The following is an 18,263-nucleotide window of genomic DNA, read 5'->3' as shown; positions in this document are numbered from 1 at the left end:
TATGGTTCCTCTCAAGATGTATTCCTACCCATGTTGTCTGGTTCCTCTCAAGGTTTCCTCCTACACATACAGTCTGGTCCCTCTCAAAATGTATTCCTACCCATGCAGTCTGGTTCCTCTCAAAATGTATTCCTACCCATGCAGTCTGGTTCCTCTCAAGATGTATTCCTACCAATGTAGTCTGGTTCCTCTCAAGATGTATTCCTACCAATGTAGTCTGGTCCCTCTCAAAATGTATTCCTACCCATGCAGTCTGGTTCCTCTCAAAATGTATTCCTACCCATGCAGTCTGGTTCCTCTGAAGAATTCCTCCTACCCACGTAGTCTGGTTCCTCTGAAGAATTCCTCCTACCCACGTAGTCTGGTTCCTCTCAAGATGTATAAATACCCATGTAGTCTGGTCCCTCTCAAAATGTATTCCTACCCATGCAGTCTGGTTCCTCTCAAAATGTCTTCCTACCCATGTAGTCTGGTTCCTCTCAAGGTTTCCTCCTGCCCATGTAGTCTGGTTCCTCTCAAGATGTATTCCTACCCATGCAATCTGGTTCCCCTCAAGGTTTCCTCCTACCCATGCAGTCTGGTTCTTCTCAAGGTTTCCTCCTACCCATGTAGTCTGGTTCCTCTCAAGGTTTCCTCCTACCCATGCAGTCTGGTTCCTCTCAAGGTTTCCTCCTGCCCATGTAGTCTGGTTCCTCTCAAGATGTATTCCTACCCATGTAGTCTTGTCCCTCTCAAGATGTATTCCTACCCATGCAGTCTTGTCCCTTTCAAGGTTTCCTCCTACCCATGTAGTCTGGTTCCTCTAAAGGTTTCCACCTACCCATGTAGTCTGGTTCCACTCAGTGTTTCCTACTGCCCATGTAGTCTGGTTCCTCTCAAGATGTACTCCTACCCATGCAATCTGGTTCCCCTCAAGGTTTCCTCCTACCCATGCAGTCTGGTTCCTCTCAAGGTTTCCTCCTACCCATGTAGTCTGGTTCCTCTCAAGGTTTCCTCCTACCCATGTAGTCTGGTTCCTCTCAAAGTTTCCTCCTACCCATGCAGTCTTGTCCCTCTTTCCTCCTAAGGTTTTCTCTCAAGGTTTCCTCCTACCCATGTAGTCTGGTTCCTCTCAAGGTTTCCTCCTACCCATGTAGTCTGGTTCCTCTCAAAGTTTCCTCCTACCCATGCAGTCTTGTCCCTCTCAAGGTTTCCTCCTACCCATGTAGTCTGGTTCCTCTCAAGGTTTCCTCCTACCCATGTAGTCTGGTTCCTCTCAATATGTATTCCTACCCATGTAGTCTGGTTCCTCTCAAGATGTATACCTACCCATGCAGTCTGGTTCCTCTCAAGGTTTCCTCCTACCCATGCAGTCTGGTTCCTCTCAAGGTTTCCTCCTACCCATGTAGTCTGGTTCCTCTCAAGATGTATTCCTACCCATGCAGTCTGCTTCCTCTCAAGATGTATTCCTACCCATGCAGTCTGGTTCCTCTCCTCTCAAGATGTTAAGGTTTCCTCCTACCCATGCAGTCTGGTTCCTCTCAAGGTTTCCTCCAACCCATGTAGTCTGGTTCCTCTCAATATGTATTCCTACCCATGCAGTCTGGTTCCTCTCAAGGTTTCCTCCTACCCATGTAGTCTGGTTCCTCTCAAGATGTATTCCTACCCATGTAGTCTGGTTCCTCTCAAGGTTTCCTCCTACCCATGCAGTCTGATCCTCTCAATGTTTCCTCCTACCCATGTAGTCTGGTTCCTCTCCAGTCTGGTTCCTCTCAAGGTTTCCTCCTACCCATGCAGTCTGGTTCCTCTCAAGGTTTCCTCCTACCCATGTCGTCTGGTTCCTCTCAAGATGTATTCCTACCCATGCAGTCTGGTTGCCCTCAAGGTTTCCTCCTACCCATGCAGTATAGTTCCTCTCAAGATGTATTCCTACCCATGTCGTCTGGTTCCTCTCAAGGTTTCCTCCTACCCATGCAGTCTGGTTCCTTTCAAGGTTTCCTCCAACCCATGTTCCTCTCAAGGTTTCCTCCTACCCATGTCTGGTTCCTCTCAAGATGTATTCCTACCCATGTCGTCTGGTTCCTCTCAAGGTTTCCTCCTACCCATGCAGTCTGGTTCCTTTCAAGGTTTCCACCTACCCATGTAGTCTGGTTCCACTCAGTGTTTCCTACTGCCCATGTAGTCTGGTTCCTCTCAAGATGTACTCCTACCCATGCAATCTGGTTCCCCTCAAGGTTTCCTCCTACCCATGCAGTCTGGTTCCTCTCAAGGTTTCCTCCTACCCATGTAGTCTGGTTCCTCTCAAGGTTTCCTCCTACCCATGTAGTCTGGTTCCTCTCAAAGTTTCCTCCTACCCATGCAGTCTTGTCCCTCTCAAGGTTTTCTCCTACCCATGTAGTCTGGTTCCTCTCAAGGTTTCCTCCTACCCATGTAGTCTGGTTCCTCTCAAAGTTTCCTCCTACCCATGCAGTCTTGTCCCTCTCAAGGTTTCCTCCTACCCATGTAGTCTGGTTCCTCTCAAGGTTTCCTCCTACCCATGTAGTCTGGTTCCTCTCAATATGTATTCCTACCCATGTAGTCTGGTTCCTCTCAAGATGTATACCTACCCATGCAGTCTGGTTCCTCTCAAGGTTTCCTCCTACCCATGCAGTCTGGTTCCTCTCAAGGTTTCCTCGTACCCATGTAGTCTGGTTCCTCTCAAGATGTATTCCTACCCATGCAGTCTGCTTCCTCTCAAGATGTATTCCTACCCATGCAGTCTGGTTCCTCTCAAGGTTTCCTCCTACCCATGCAGTCTGGTTCCTCTCAAGGTTTCCTCCAACCCATGTAGTCTGGTTCCTCTCAATATGTATTCCTACCCACGCAGTCTGGTTCCTCTCAAGGTTTCCTCCTACCCATGTAGTCTGGTTCCTCTCAAGATGTATTCCTACCCATGTAGTCTGGTTCCTCTCAAGGTTTCCTCCTACCCATGCAGTCTGATCCTCTCAATGTTTCCTCCTACCCATGTAGTCTGGTTCCTCTCAAGGTTTCCTCCTACCCATGCAGTCTGGTTCCTCTCAAGGTTTCCTCCTACCCATGTCGTCTGGTTCCTCTCAAGATGTATTCCTACCCATGCAGTCTGGTTGCCCTCAAGGTTTCCTCCTACCCATGCAGTATAGTTCCTCTCAAGATGTATTCCTACCCATGTCGTCTGGTTCCTCTCAAGGTTTCCTCCTACCCATGCAGTCTGGTTCCTTTCAAGGTTTCCTCCAACCCATGTAGTCTGGTTCCTCTCAATATGTATTCCTACCCATGCAGTCTGGTTCCTCTCAAGGTTTCCTCCTACCCATGTAGTCTGGTTCCTCTCAAGATGTATTCCTACCCATGTAGTCTGGTTCCTCTCAAGGTTTCCTCCTACTCATGCAGTCTGGTTCCTCTCAAGGTTTCCTCTTACCCACGTAGTCTGGTTCCTCTCAAGGTTTCTTCCTACCCATGTAGTCTGGTTCCTCTCAAGATGTATTCCTACACATGCAGTCTGGTTCCTCTCAAGGTTTCCTCCTACCCATGTAGTCTGGTTCCTCTCAAAATGTATTCCTACCCATGCAGTCTGGTTACTCTCAATATGTATTCCTACCCATGTAGTCTGGTTCCTCTCAAGATGTATACCTAGCCATGCAGTCTGGTTCCTCTCAAGGTTTCCTCCTACCCATGCAGTCTGGTTCCTCTCAAGGTTTCCTCGTACCCATGTAGTATGGTTCCTCTCAAGATGTTTTCCTACCCATGTAGTCTGGTTCCTCTCAAGATTTCCTCCTACCCATGCAGTCTGGTTCCTCTCAATGTTTCTTCCTAGCCATGTAGTCTGGTTCCTCTCAATGTTTCCTCCTACCCATGTAGTCTGGTTCCTCTCAAGATGTCTTCCTACCCATGTAGTCTGGTTCCTCTCAAGGTTTCCTCCTACCCATGTAGTCTGGTTCCTCTCAAGGTTTCTTCCTACCCATGCAGTCTGGTTCCTCTCAAGGTTTCCTCCTACCCATGTAGTCTGGTTCCTCTCAAGGTTTTCTCCTACCCATGCAGTCTGGTTCCTCTCAAGGTTTCCTCCTACCCATGCAGTCTGGTTCCTCTCAAGGTTTCCTCCTACCCATGCAGTCTGGTTCCTCTCAAGGTTTCCTCCTACCCATGCAGTCTGGTTCCTCTCAAGGTTTCCTCCTACCCATGCAGTCTGGTTCCTTTCAAGGTTTCTTCCTACCCATGCAGTCTGGTTCCTCTCAAGGTTTCCTCCTACCCATGCAGTCTGGTTCCTCTCAAGGTTTCCTCCTACCCATGCAGTCTGGTTCCTTTCAAGGTTTCTTCCTACCCAGTCAAGGAGTTGGTCCTTTCCACTGTTGCTTTAGGCTTGGTCTTTGGTGTGTAAGCCTGGGTTACACTTCAGCACTTTATGAACAAAAATAATATTTGTAATATTCCTCTAATGTTATATAAATTAAATTATATTGATTGTTAGCTATATGGAGTTGTTGGCAAATGTCAGCACTCAGGAGCCTAATGTGATCTACTTAATTCCATGATTCTGTATACAAGACTATTCTTCTGGCCATTACACACAGCATTGATTCTTGGTCCTCTTACAAATGCATTTACAGCACCATCTGTACTATTGATTGAGTTTCAACCCACTGACATTAAGACACTCTTCTACTATATTCTGCAAGGCAATCTTCTTCATCTTAAACTACTGTATCTCAGTATAGATGAAGGGAAGGACACAAGAAAAGGAAGCCACTTAAGAGTACCGGGATACAGCCGTCTTTGACTCCCTTCATTATTCTCCAGAGCTACAGTAGTGTTTACCTTCCGAATAACAGAGAAAAACAGAGGTCATGTCTCTAGTCAGGTACCCAACGATTACTGCTTCTAACAGGGGGTAGAGAGTGTGTGTGTGTGTGTGTGTATGTTTATGTGTATGTTTGTGTGTGCGACCCTGTCAGTCTGAAGGGTGCTGTCAGAATGTTCTCAAAGGGCACAACCTCAGCACAGAGCGGGAGAGGAGACAAGCTGTCTGTCAGATTTACACACACACACACACACACACCAGTATTTGACAGTCGTAGAACAAAGCATTTGTTAACGAGTTGAGATGTTTTAGACTCTCCTCAGACGAATCTGCTAAGAAACACCATCTGGTTCAAGAGTAGCTAAAAAGTCACAACATTGTTCTAAAATTAACCTACAATAGCACTGTTTGGAGATCTGGAAAGCCATAGTCACTCAATCAATAACATAATAACACCATTATCACAATATGTTGATCATTTGCCATTATACATGTTGAGAATCTATGTAAGAGATCATAGCACAGATACAGCACATGGAAATCAAGAGATACCGGATACAATCCCTATGGGACTCCCTATGGGAATCACAGCCAGATGTGATGCAGCCTCGATTTGAACCAGGGACTGCAGTGACACCTCTTGCATTTAAATGCAGTGACACCTCTTGCATTGAAATGCAGGGCCTAATACCGCTGCACCCCTCGGGAGCCTGACATTAAAAGGATAATCTGAGATTTTGGCAATGAAGCCATTTAATTACTTTCCCAGAGTCAGAAAACAGAAAACACATATTTTTCTACAAAAAAACATGGATCCCCTGCAGTACCTCAGCAGGCCCCTAGGTTTTTATGTCAGAACCCAGCAAAATGTTATCAAATTTTACATCATTACAAAAGCAAATGATTGGGAAAGGAAAACGTTATGGGAATGATGACAGAAGTTAGCTTTTGGCTTATGTTCACCTACTGCTTGTACATTTACCTGAATTAATGTAACTTGTGAGAGTACTTTCCTGACCCGATGAGTCATATTGTTTAGTTTCTCAGCTTTACCATCTGTATAGCTTCTAGCACTCGTCATCATCATCACTGTATAAATTACTGTAGGCTACTTTATCTTCATTTAATGCCAGATGGCTGCAAATGCATTTTTAAATGTGGTGCAGTAGTCTCTCTCTCTCTTTTTTTTATTTTGTTGTAATAATGACAATCACAACAATACTGAATGAACACTTATTTTAACTTAATATAATACATCAATAGAATCAATTTAGAATCAAATAAATAATTAAACATGTTCAATTTGGTTTAAATAATGTAAAAACTTGTTGGAGAAGAAAGTAAAAGTGCAATATGTGCCATGTAAGAAAGCTAACGTTTAAGTTCCTTGCTCAGAACATGAGAACATATGAAAGCTGGTGATTCCTTTTAACATGAGTCTTCAATATTTCCAGGTAAGAAGTTTTAGGTTGTAGTTATGATAGGAATTATAGGACTATTTATCTCTATACGATTTGTATTTCATATACCTTTGACTATTGGATGTTCTTAACTTCTTTGGGGTACCCCCTCTTCAATTTCCGCCTAAAGACATACCCTAATCTAACTGCCTGTAGCTCAGGCCCAGAAGCAAGGATATGCATATTCTTCGTATCATTTCAAAGGAAACACTCTGCATTTTGTGGAAATGTGAATTGAATGTAGGAGAATATAACACAATATATCTGGTAGAAGAAAATACAAGGAAATAAACATACGTTTTCTGTTTTGTATTGTTGCTGCATTATCGTTCAAAAAGGGGCGGCAGGGTAGCCTAGTGGTTAGAGTGTTGGACTAGTAACTGGAAGGTTGCAAGTTCAAAGCCCCGAGCTGACATGGTACAAATCTGTCGTTCTGCCCCTGAACAGGCAGTTAACCCACTGTTCTTAGGCCGTCATTGAAAATAAGAATTTGTTCTTAACTGACTTGCCTAGTTAAATAAAAGGTCAAATCAATTTAAAAAATAAAATAAAATGACCAAGAACAGACAAACATACAGATAGGATGCTGGGGATGATTTGAATGAAGAACATAAGATGGCAACAATAGTTGAGCAAAGTTTTAGACAGATAACTTCAAAAGTGAGCATGAAGTCACCCAGGTGTCCCACCCAAATGTGGCCGAATTGGTACAGTGATACATTCTGAAGGAAAGAACTACATACAAAATACATAAATGCTATTCTAACACACCCCAAAAATGTATATATAAAAATTATTTAAAAAATAATCATAATAATTAAACATAAACAAATAACAAGGGTAACTATTTACACATTTTCTATTTACAATATTGTGAAGACCCCCAATGGCCCATATCAGTCTCTTTCTGGTGTAAAGCAGAGGCTTACTGTACAGGTGGTGCAGGTGATGGGGAATTTCCTGTGACAAAGGGCACAACGACGTCTCCATACTGTGCCCTTTTTGCCCTGAGGCACATTCATGCATGCAGAGATGAATCTGGGCAGTTTGAACACCACTGGTTGGAGCAGAGGGGACAGAGGTAGAGGGGACAGAAGGTGCTGCAGTGGACTTGCTGTAGCTAGAAAGCTCCTGGATGAGCAGCTCCCTGAAGGCTAGTTGTGAGTTGGGGGGCTGTCCACAGTTCTTGGCCATTTCCTTCTGGAGGATGAAGGCATTCACCACAGCAATGTTGATGAAATGATAGAAAAATGTCTTGTACCATTTAATGGACTTGTGGACAACATTGTAGTATCCTATCAGTGCATCTGACAGGTCCACACCTCCCATGCCCTTGTTGTAGTCCTTCACAGCAGCTGGAATGGGGACATTTTTTGTGGTCCATGCCCCGGCACCAACCTTCACACGTCTGACGACGTGATCTCCACTGAAGGACTTGTGGATAGTTGTGCACATGACCACCTCTCTGGTATCCATCCACTTTACAAAGAGCAGGCCATCTTCACGAATCCATCGCATGGTACCCCGCTCAGCCCACTTAGGCATGTCGTTCACCTTTGTTTTTGGAAAGCCCACTCTGTTGGTCCGAATGGTGCCACAAGCCCACACATCCCGCATCCTCAGCTCATAACTCAGTCCATTACCGGTAGCAAAACTGTTTTTCCCCTCATAAACAAAAAAATTGCAAGTGTAGGCACACACAGAATCACAAAAACAAACCGTTTGTAACCCCATTTGGTTGGTTTGTTACGCACATATTGTTTGAGGATTCTGATTCTGGCCTTTGAGGCTACCATCCTCTCATTGATGGACAGGTTCTGGGCAGGCCTATCAAACCTTTGTGGCTCTCTTCTTGTCATTCTCCCCATCAACTTCTGGGTCACTGATGTGCAGCGCCCGTGAGATAGTCAGAAACCTTTTACAAGACATGACAGTCATGGTTAAAGGCAGTTGATAGAAAGCTGACGTTTTAGAGTTTTCAACTTCACCAGCCCCATGTAAATGACCATTGAAAGGTAGCAGAAAAGGTATGACATGGAAATGGTCTATAATTTGGGTTAAATCTGTATACCTAGACTTTGTTTTAGCTTTTCCTGATGTATTCTCCATAATTTAAATATATAAACTTGCTGAAAATGCTATGGACTATGTACTGCTATGCATAACACTCCGTCAAGTAGGATTTGCAATGTCGAATGAACCTCTTTTACTCCAGAGTTTACGACAAAGGCTGGTCTTCGAACGTATAACCATTACATATTGCCGTTTATATCAGCTCATTGGCTATCTTCCAAACTAGATTTCAAGATGATCAGTGGTCATTGGGCCAAAATACAGTCAATCAACGATAGACCGGTCCCGCCATTGGTGCGCAATGAGGTCATTGATTGGTGTCTTCAAATCGGTTTGTTTCGTTCAATACGTCCCGGGAAAAGAACCATCAAGTATGGTTGTGTTAGTAACAACCAGAGGATTGTAATGAAACCAACCATGACTGGATAAACATTTGTTTAGTGTGTGTAATTACCACAAACACTTCGTCCAAAGTTGAATGAGACGGAAATCACGACGCAAGCGTGATGTTTTGTGTTAGGCAATAAAAATGGATGTTATCAAACAAAACGAACAGTCACTGTGTAGTTAGGACACTTGGCATTGCCACCAGAGGAAGATCTTCAAAGGTAAGCGATTTATTTTATTCTTATTTCTGACTTTCTTGACGCTAATGCTTGGTTGGAAAATGCTAATAATACTTGTGTGTGTGTGGGGAGCTGTCCTCAGAAAATCGCATGGTTTGCTTTCGCAATAAAGACGTTTTGAAATCTGACAGAGCGGCTGGATTAATAAGACGTTCATCTTTTAAATTATGTACGATTCATGTATTTACAAGAATGTTTACTATAACAAATGGTACATTTAGAATGTTAGCGCTCTGCGGTTTCACCGGATGTTGGCCTGGTGGGACGTTAACGTCTCACCTACCCTAGAGAGGTTAAATCATCACCAGTTTGTCGAAGTAGGCTGTGATTCAATGAGAAATTAAAAGGCACTGCATCGTTTATATGCAACGCAGGACACGCTAGATAAACTAACAATATCATCAACCATGTGTAGTTAACTAGTGATTATGTTAAGATTGATTGTTTTTTTATAAGATAAGTTTAATGCTAGCTAGCAACTTACCTTGGCTTCTTGCTGCCCTCGCGTAACAGGTAGTCAGCCTGCCATGCAGGCTCCTCGTGGAGTGCAATGTAAGTGGTTAGAGCGTTGGACTAGTAACCGAAATGTTGTAAAAACGAATCCCCGAGCTGACATGGTAAAAATATGTTGTTCTGCCCCTGAACAAGGCAGTTATCCCACCGTTCCTAGGCCGTCATTGAAAATAAGAATGTGTTCTTAACTGATTGCCTAGTTAAATAAAGGTGTAAAAAATCAAATGTAAAAAAATCGTCAAATCGGTGTCCAAAAAACGATCACCGATTGTTATGAAAACTTGAAATCGGCCCTAATTAATTGGCCATTCCGATGAATCGGTGGACCTCTACTATGTAGGCACCACCCATAAGGGAGACTAGGCATCTACCACCCCACTACCACTATCAGATTAGGTGGGGGGAAATGTAGCCTATGTATTCACCCCCCCCCAATTTGGTTCTGAAATCATCATCACCCACTAATGAACTTGTCAATTTTGCAAATTAAGTGTTTGAGCTAGTAATGTATCAATATTTATAATTTACAAATAAGCTATGACATAGCAAATGAATATATAGCACAGCTATATAGCACAGCTATATAGCACATTGGACTTCACCATAATCTGAAAAATGTTTGGAAGTGTTTACGGAATGATATTTTCTTCTCCTCTCCCTTTGGCCACTCAGTGCACCTTGCAAAGTGATTTTTGTCCTCATTTTGAAATTCTCAACTTTACCATGTACAAATGAAGTTGGCAGTTTACATACACTTACGTTAGAGTCATTAAAACTCGTTTTTCAACGACATCAAAAATGTCTTGTTAACAAACTATAGTTTTGGCAATTCGGTTCGGACATCTACTTTGTGAATTTTCCAACAATTATTTACAGACAGATTATTTCACTTATAATTCACTGTTTCACACAATTTCAGTGGGTCAGAAGTTAACATACACTAAGTTGACTGTGCCTTAAAACAACTTGGAATATTCCAGAAAATGTTGTGGCTTTAGAAACTTCTGATAGGCTCATTGACATCATATGAGTCAATTGGAGGTGTACCTGTGGATGTATTTCAAGGCCTACCTTCAAACTCAGTGACTCTTTGCTTGACATCATGGGAAAATCAAACGAAATCAGCCAAGACCTCAGAAAAAAATTCTAGACCTCCACAAGTCTAGTTCATCCTTGGGAGCAAATTCCAAACGCCTGAAGGTACCACGTTCACCTGTACAAACAATAGTACGCAAGTAGAAACACCATGGGACCATGTAGCCGTCATACCACTCAGGAAGGAGACACGTTCTGTCTTCTAGAGATGAACATACTTTGGTGCGAAAAGTGCAAATCAATCCCAAAACAACAGCAAATGACATTGTGAAGATGCTGGAGGAAACAGGTACAAAAGTATCTATATTCAAAGTAAAACGAGTCCTATATCGACATAACCTGAAAGGCCGCTCGGCAAGGAAGAAGCCACTGCTCCAACACCGCCATAAAAAATCCAGACTATGGTTTGCAACTGCACATGGGAACAAAGATAGCACTTTTTGGAGAAATGTCCTCTGGTCTGATGAAACAAATATAGAACTGTTTGGCCATAATGACCATCGTTATGTTAGGAGGAAAAAGGGGGATGCTTGCAAGCTGAAGAACACCATCCCAACTGTGAAGCATGGGAGTGGCAGCATCATGTTGTGGGGGTGCTTTGCTGCAGGAGGGACTGGTGCCCTTCACAAAATAGATGGCATCATGAGGTAGAAAATGTATGTGGATATATTGAAGCAACATCTCAAGACATCAGTCAGGAAGTTAAAGCTTGGTCGCAAATGGGTCTTCCAAATGGACAATGACCCCAAGCATACTTCCAAAATTGTGGCAAAATGGCTTAAGGACAACAAAGTCAAGGTATTGGAGTGGCCATCACAAAGCCCTGGCCTCAATCCCATAGAATATTTGTGGGCAGAACTGAAAAAGTGTGTGCGAGCAAAGAGGCCTACACACCTGACTCAGTTCTGAAAATGTACTCAACCTATTGTGGGAAGCTTGTGGAAGGCTACCCAAAACGTTTGACCCAAGTTAATCAACTTAAAGGCAATGCTACCAAATACTAATTGAGTGTATGTAAACTTCTGACCCACTGAGAATGTGATGAAAGAAATAAAAGCTTAAATAAATCATTCTCTCTACTATTATTCTGACATTTGACATTCTTAAAATAAAGTGGTGATCCTAACTGACCTAAAACATGGAATTTTTACTAGGATTAAATGTCAGAAATTGTGAAAAACTGAGTTTAAATGTATTTGGCTAAGGTGTATGTAAACTTCCGACTTCAACTGTATATCTAAAAATGACCATTATACACTGATTGTTTAAAGCAAAATTAGCCAAACTATTGTTGAACCTGAACAATCAAAATAAAAATGATTGCATTCTCAGTTCAGCAGGTAGCCGATTAAACTCAACTCCAGGATTTCCTTAAAACTAGTTTTCAGACCCAAAGAATAGCCCACAATTATACACAACATTGTAATTGCGGGCTATTCTTTGGCTGCTGACATCAGTAGATTTGGATAAAAACGTAATTTTATGTGACAAGCTCTAATCAGACAACACTAGTCGCTGCTCAACTCCATTGTAAATCGTGGAGTTGAGTTATGGCTCTGGTAGCTTAATTTTATTCCGGTGAAACAACATTTTCAAGAGCAAATGAATAACAGTAACCTAGCAAATTACATAGATTGTCACTAAACTAATAAAGCCTAATATCACGCCAGCCATTTTAGCATTTGAATGTGCTGTGCAGATGGGCAAGATCAGGAACAGGCTGCATACCTCGCGTTGGTCAGTGCGTGTAGCTGGGCACAGTGCGCAGTTTGACAAGGCTATTGATATTGCAAAATGACTTGTACATCAATGAATGTCAACACAGTTACATGCAGATCGACACTGAAGCAGATATGACACACCAGTTGCCACAAAAGATTAGAGGTATTTTTAGAAGGTAGAAATAATGTCAAATGAACAACAACAAAAAATGTGAACGGGTGATTCGTAACGTTTGGATTGATTTTCTGACGGATGCACGCTACATTTGGATCGGTATTGGGTCCGCGACCGATGGACTTGCACCTTAAACATTTGAATTGGGAACCGATGCATATCGTTGAATCGTTACATCCCTATTGTTTATGGTCCAATCAGACCAGCAGCATTTGCAATTCTGCTCACAGCTGATCCTGATCCATACACTGTATTAAAACAGGCATTGAGAGCATAAAACAAAGATGTCTCTTTACGGTGTCACAACTTAACCCTATCTCTGCCCTCTCTCACGCCCCCATTCTCTCTTTCTCTCACTCTCAATCTTCTCTCTCACTTGCTCTCTCTGCCAGCAGCTTTCATCGATATATCCTCTATCACTTTCCATGCTGTCTTTTCTCTCTACCCCATTCTCTCTCGTTCTTTCTCTCTGCCCCCTCTCTCTCTTTCTTTCTCTCTGCCCCCTCTCTCTCTTTCTTTCTCTCTGCCCACTCTCCCTTCTCAGCCCTCTCTCTTTCTATCTCCCCCTTCGTTCTCTCTTTCTTTCTCTCTCTCTCCCTCCCTCCAAATTGTGTGGTAGACATGATTGTTCCTTCAGCAGACAGTCAGACACCCTTAAACAACTGGGGATGGCATGAGAGTCAGACAGAGAATGTCCTGCCAAGACTCTGACGATATGGGTATTAGCGAGAATGAGTGTGTGTGTGTGTGTGTGTGTGCGCGCTTGCATTCGTGCGTGTTTTCCCAGACAGGGGATGCCATTGGGGTGGGTAGGGAAGACAAACCCCACACTGAAACAGCTGTGTAGAGCCAAAGCCAGACAGCACAGCTCAGCATGCTATTACCTAGGGCTGACCGCAATTAGTGGACTGTTCGATTGTTTGGTCAATAGGCTGTTGGTCAACAAAGACTTTTTTAGTCAAGCAGTAGCAACTATATTTTGGCACACGAGACACCTGTCTGATTCGCGCCGATCTCAGAGAACTAACCCATTGTGGAGGCTGAGACTAATTCATAATGCGGAGGCCGCGTGGATGGCACAGTCCATGAAGAAGGGGAGTGTGGCTAAAATGCATAACTCTATGACTTTATTGTGTGAAATGTTTGCCTTGATTGTTGGTGTCTATCTATTCCCCACTACCTATATGACCAGTAGTACATTTACCGTTAATTCCTATAATATCTGATCTACAATGTTTGCTTGGTTATGGTAATTTATGTTAATGCTTTCTAAATATTATTATTCCAGTCTTTTGCCATTCTCATTGTCAGAGTTGTTTACAGAGCACTACACTTGTGAGAAACACGTTTTGGTTTATTTCATTCCATTTACGAGTTTTGTCAATTTAGTCATTGTATTTTGTTTGGAGTGCTACTGTCAATGTTGAGTAAGGTAGGCCTATAGACTACCTGGCCTGCGCGCAAATGTTGGATCTGATAGTATTTCTGATTGGCTTAGCGCACCACCACTAATGAGCTGTGGAGCTTCTCAAAGTAATGTTTTCTTCACCTCAAACAGCAAGTAAAACAAAGTCTGTTTTACATCCATTGAGAATCACAATGGTTCCTCAATGTATTTGAAAAATCTTTCCATCTCTCCCCCTTTCGATAACCACTCAGCGTGAAGGAAGGAAATGTCATGCTCTGATTTGGTGGAAACATAATAAAATAGCCCTACCTGATGAGCTCTTATTCCTTGCGCAAATAGACTACAGCTGTGCCTGTCCTGAGCTCACTGGCTTGGGAAGCTTTGAGGGCCCAGAATATTTTATACAATGTTGCAAGTTTGCTAGTGTAAGGTTTAGGCTGGACCCAAGTTGATAGTTGATACAATGTTTCAAGTTTGTTGCAGGCAAGCCATGTGTAGCCAATGTGATTTATAGGATATGTATTTTTATCAGGATATTTTCTACCTGCAGGCTGCAATTTTTTTATTTGTTGGCTTTAAGTATTTTACATAGTTGGCAATAGTAACTAAATTACTTTTTAGGGTTTGTATAATTTGCATTTAGATTTGGATAGAATTTTGATTTACCACACGACAATGATTTTGAGATACGAAGATGTGTATATGAAAACCATAACTGGCACGCAGATCGGTAGAAATTAGAAGATAAATTGCCATTCCACATGAGAAAGTTTGTCAACTCCTCATCTAGCCTATTACCTCATGTAGCCTATTACCGGAAAAATCAGGAGAGTAGAAGGCCAGCAGGAGCAGGAGGAGGATGGTCGGGTCATGCTAATATGTTTGTTTTTTTTTACCTCTAGTTATCCTGATATCTGGCTCCCTCTTGAGTCATTTGTGTCTTATATCATCAAACAGTTTGCTTAAAGCGTCAGACAAGCATATAGTTCATTTTATTAAAACACATAGGTGTGTCTATATATGAAAAAATACACGTTAAAGAATTTCGACCAATCGATTGGTCAACAAAACAGACGACTTTCGGTTGACAATAAAAAAAAAATTGTCAGGGACAGCCCTATTATTACCCAACATTCCTGCTCCACAGAGACACACAGATGAAATGGCAACAGAATCCTAGAAATATACTGAGAAATATGTGAGATTTGTACATAACTGGACAAAATAAATACCTATATAAGATTTCTGTTCATTCATACAGCTCAGCATTCAACAGCATAGTACCCTCCAAGCTCATCATCAAGCTGCAGGCCCTGGGTCTCAACCCCGCCCAGTGCAATTGGGTCCTGGACTTTCTGACGGGCCGCCCCCAGGTGGTGAAGGTAGGAAACAAGATCTCCACTTCGCTGATCCTCAACACTGGGGCCCAACAAGAGTGCATGCTCAGCCCCCTCCTGTACTCCCTGTTCACCCATGACTGCGTGGCATGCACGCCTCCAACTCAATCATAACGTTTGCAGACGACACAACAATAGTGGGCTTGATTACCAACAACGACAAGACAGCCTAGATGGAGGAGGTGAGGGCAATAGGAGTGTGGTGTCAGGAAAACAACCTCTCATTCAACGTCAACAAAACAAAGGAGATGATCGTGGACTTCAGGAAACAGCAGAGGGAGCACCCCCCTATCCACATCAAAGGGACAGTAGTGGATAAGGTGGAAAGTTTAAAGTTCCTAAGCGTACACATCACAGACAAACTGAAATGGTCCACCCACACAGACAGTGTGGTGAAGAAGGCGCAACCGCTCCTCTTCAACCTCAGGAGGCTGAAGAAATTTGGCTTGTCACCTAAAACGCTGACAAAATTTTACAGATGCACAAAATTTTACAGATGCACAGATCCTCCAGGACACCTACAGCACCCGATGTCACAGGAAGGCCAAAAAGATCATCAAGGATAACAACCCCCCGAGCCACTGCCTGTTGACTCCACTACCATCCAGAAGGTTGAGGTCAGTACAGGTGCATCAAAGCTGGGACCGAGAGACTGAAAAACAGCTTCTATCTCAAGGCCATCGGACTGCTAAACAGCCATCACTAACTCAGAGAGGCTGCTGCCTACATAGAGACTCATATCACTGGCCACTTTAATAAATTGATCACTAGTCACTTTAAACAATGTCACTTTAATAAAGTTAACATAGCTTACATTACTAATCTAATATGTATATACTGTACCTTATACCATCTATTGCACCATGCCTATGCCACTCATCCATATATTTATATGTACATATCCTTATTCCTCCTTTTAGATTTGTGTGTTAGGTAGTTGTTGGGGAATTGTTAGATTACTTGTTAGATATTACTGCACCGTCAAAACTAGAAGCACAAGCATTTCGTTACACTCACATTAACATCTGCTAACCATGTGTATGCGACCAATACAATTTGATTTGAACTTTTGTCAATTAATAAAGACATTGAATAGACACTGTATCAAATCTCAAGAAGCAGAAATGTCAAATCAACCAATCAATGACTAGATCAATAGATCAGTCAAGTCTTTAATCATTTTAGAGACAGACACTCTTTCCACTGATGGAAACAGAACAGTCTCAACTGAGTAGGCTATGGCTGTGTTTACACAGGCTGCCCAGCTCTGATCTTGGGTAAAATACTAATTATTAGTGAGAAAAGATCTGAATTGGGCTGCCTAAGTAAACACAACCATTGTGATGGATATTATTACCTACTGTAAGTGACAGTAACACTTGAAACAGAGTAAAAACGCTTCAGGTCATGCATGTTTTTAGTATGGATGATTTGGCTACAACAGCTGTTCAGATATGGCTGCATCATGTGAGCTCAGCTCCTTGTGTGTGACTGTAGCTGGAGCCTGTCCGTTCCACTATATGTAATGTCAATAACGTAAAACACTGCTGTTTACAACACAACCGTGTCACTAGAATGACACGAAACAGGCCCACAAACAATCAAAACTTAAAATATAGACTGCTGCTTTAAAAAGGTGAAAATTATAAAGAACCCGACTACGAGCACGCTTTAAAAATAAGTTTGCTACATGACAGCGAAACAATCCTCACCATGATGTGCTCCAGGCCTAGGCTACTTCAGAAATAAGAATAACATTTTATGCAGAACAGCATCCATTCCGTATGCACAACTCGGATACATTGCTGATAGTTTAGTAGCCTAACATCCAAGAAACTTACCTCGAGCTGCTTCTTCCAGAGAACGTCCGAGGAACGACTATTTCCAGATGTGGCTTGGGTGTAATATTAAAGTAAATTCTTTCCTTGATATAACAGGTATTTCCCCCCCATTTGTTCCCCTTTCTTTCATGAGTTGAAACTCAGTCTTCCCTTCCTCATCTTGCTCACTCTCGTCCTCTCTTCTCTCTGTCCCGAACACGTCCGCTTCGAAGAGAAACAGATTTGCAACAAGCTCGACTGGTCTGGTCCTTTTCTCTCATTCTGTTCTCTCTCTCGCGCGCAGTATGCCAGCCCCCAACGTCCGGGCTGCGTGCTGCAGCGGTTCAGCGCCACCGGCAGACAGAGGGAAACGAACGGAGCAGAATGGAGCAGCGCGGGCGAACTTGCTGCTCTCGTCGCGTCTCGAACGCTGATCTGGAGTGACAATTTTTAGGACAGTGGAGGCAAGGGGAGAGGAGTTATTCAGACTGCCGGTGTTCGGTTGCTTGACAGAAACATTCCCTTACATCATTTTACTCTCAATCGCTTTGCTTCAAAGATCATGTGTCCTTTGTCATATAAATAGTCTATTAGCTAGCGTATGTGTTAACATACAATTCATTGTAGACCAAATAGTGGTGTGTAAATGTCTCACTGGGCTATGGTCTGTCACAGTCTGTGAGATCTATTGAGTCAGATGCTTTAGTCATTGGCCATAGAAACACTTTGGGACACACAGGGGAAATCCCGATTCCTGTCCCCTCACGAACTAGCCTATAGAAACTCAATTGGTAGCTAATTCCTCTTAGCACTACACTAACTCTCTGACTGAGCTTTGAAACAGAGCCGTCGTTGTGTCTGAATGGGTTCAGTGTCAGAGATGGTGAGGCTGTACAGTATGTACTGCTCCTTGCCCTTAGGGCCTTATCGCCCAGAGGATGGTGGGAAAGGGTTGTTAAATGCCAGTCAACATTACACAGAGACATTTCTTTATTTATGTTCCCTTTTGTATTTTAACCATTTGTACATTGTTACAACACTGTATATATACATAACATGACATTTGTAATGTCTTTAAACTTTTGGAACCTCTGTGAGTGTAATGTTTACTGTTCATTTACATTTTTATTTTCACTTTTGTATGTTATCTACTTCAATTGCTTTGGCAATGCTAACATATGTTTCC

At 42.6% G+C, this 18,263-nt stretch overlaps 1 protein-coding gene across 2 annotated transcripts in view; it reads right to left on the bottom strand.

Annotated features, from left to right (window-relative positions):
- Window positions 1-17,765, bottom strand: part of LOC118366114 (leucine zipper putative tumor suppressor 2 homolog) — an 89,340-nt gene extending 71,575 nt beyond the window's left edge. For both annotated transcript variants that reach the window (XM_052474698.1, XM_052474690.1), the window contains exon 1: window positions 17,099-17,765. The gene's annotated coding sequence lies outside the window, so the exon portion shown is untranslated. The remainder of the gene's footprint in view (window positions 1-17,098) is intronic.
- Window positions 17,766-18,263: the final 498 nt, after the last annotated feature.

The sequence above is a fragment of the Oncorhynchus keta genome, chromosome 2 (assembly GCF_023373465.1).
Source record: "Oncorhynchus keta strain PuntledgeMale-10-30-2019 chromosome 2, Oket_V2, whole genome shotgun sequence".
Lineage (NCBI taxonomy): Eukaryota > Metazoa > Chordata > Actinopteri > Salmoniformes > Salmonidae > Oncorhynchus > Oncorhynchus keta.
The sequence above is the reverse complement of the archived record's forward strand: the minus strand, read 5'-3'. Positions and strand labels throughout refer to the sequence as shown.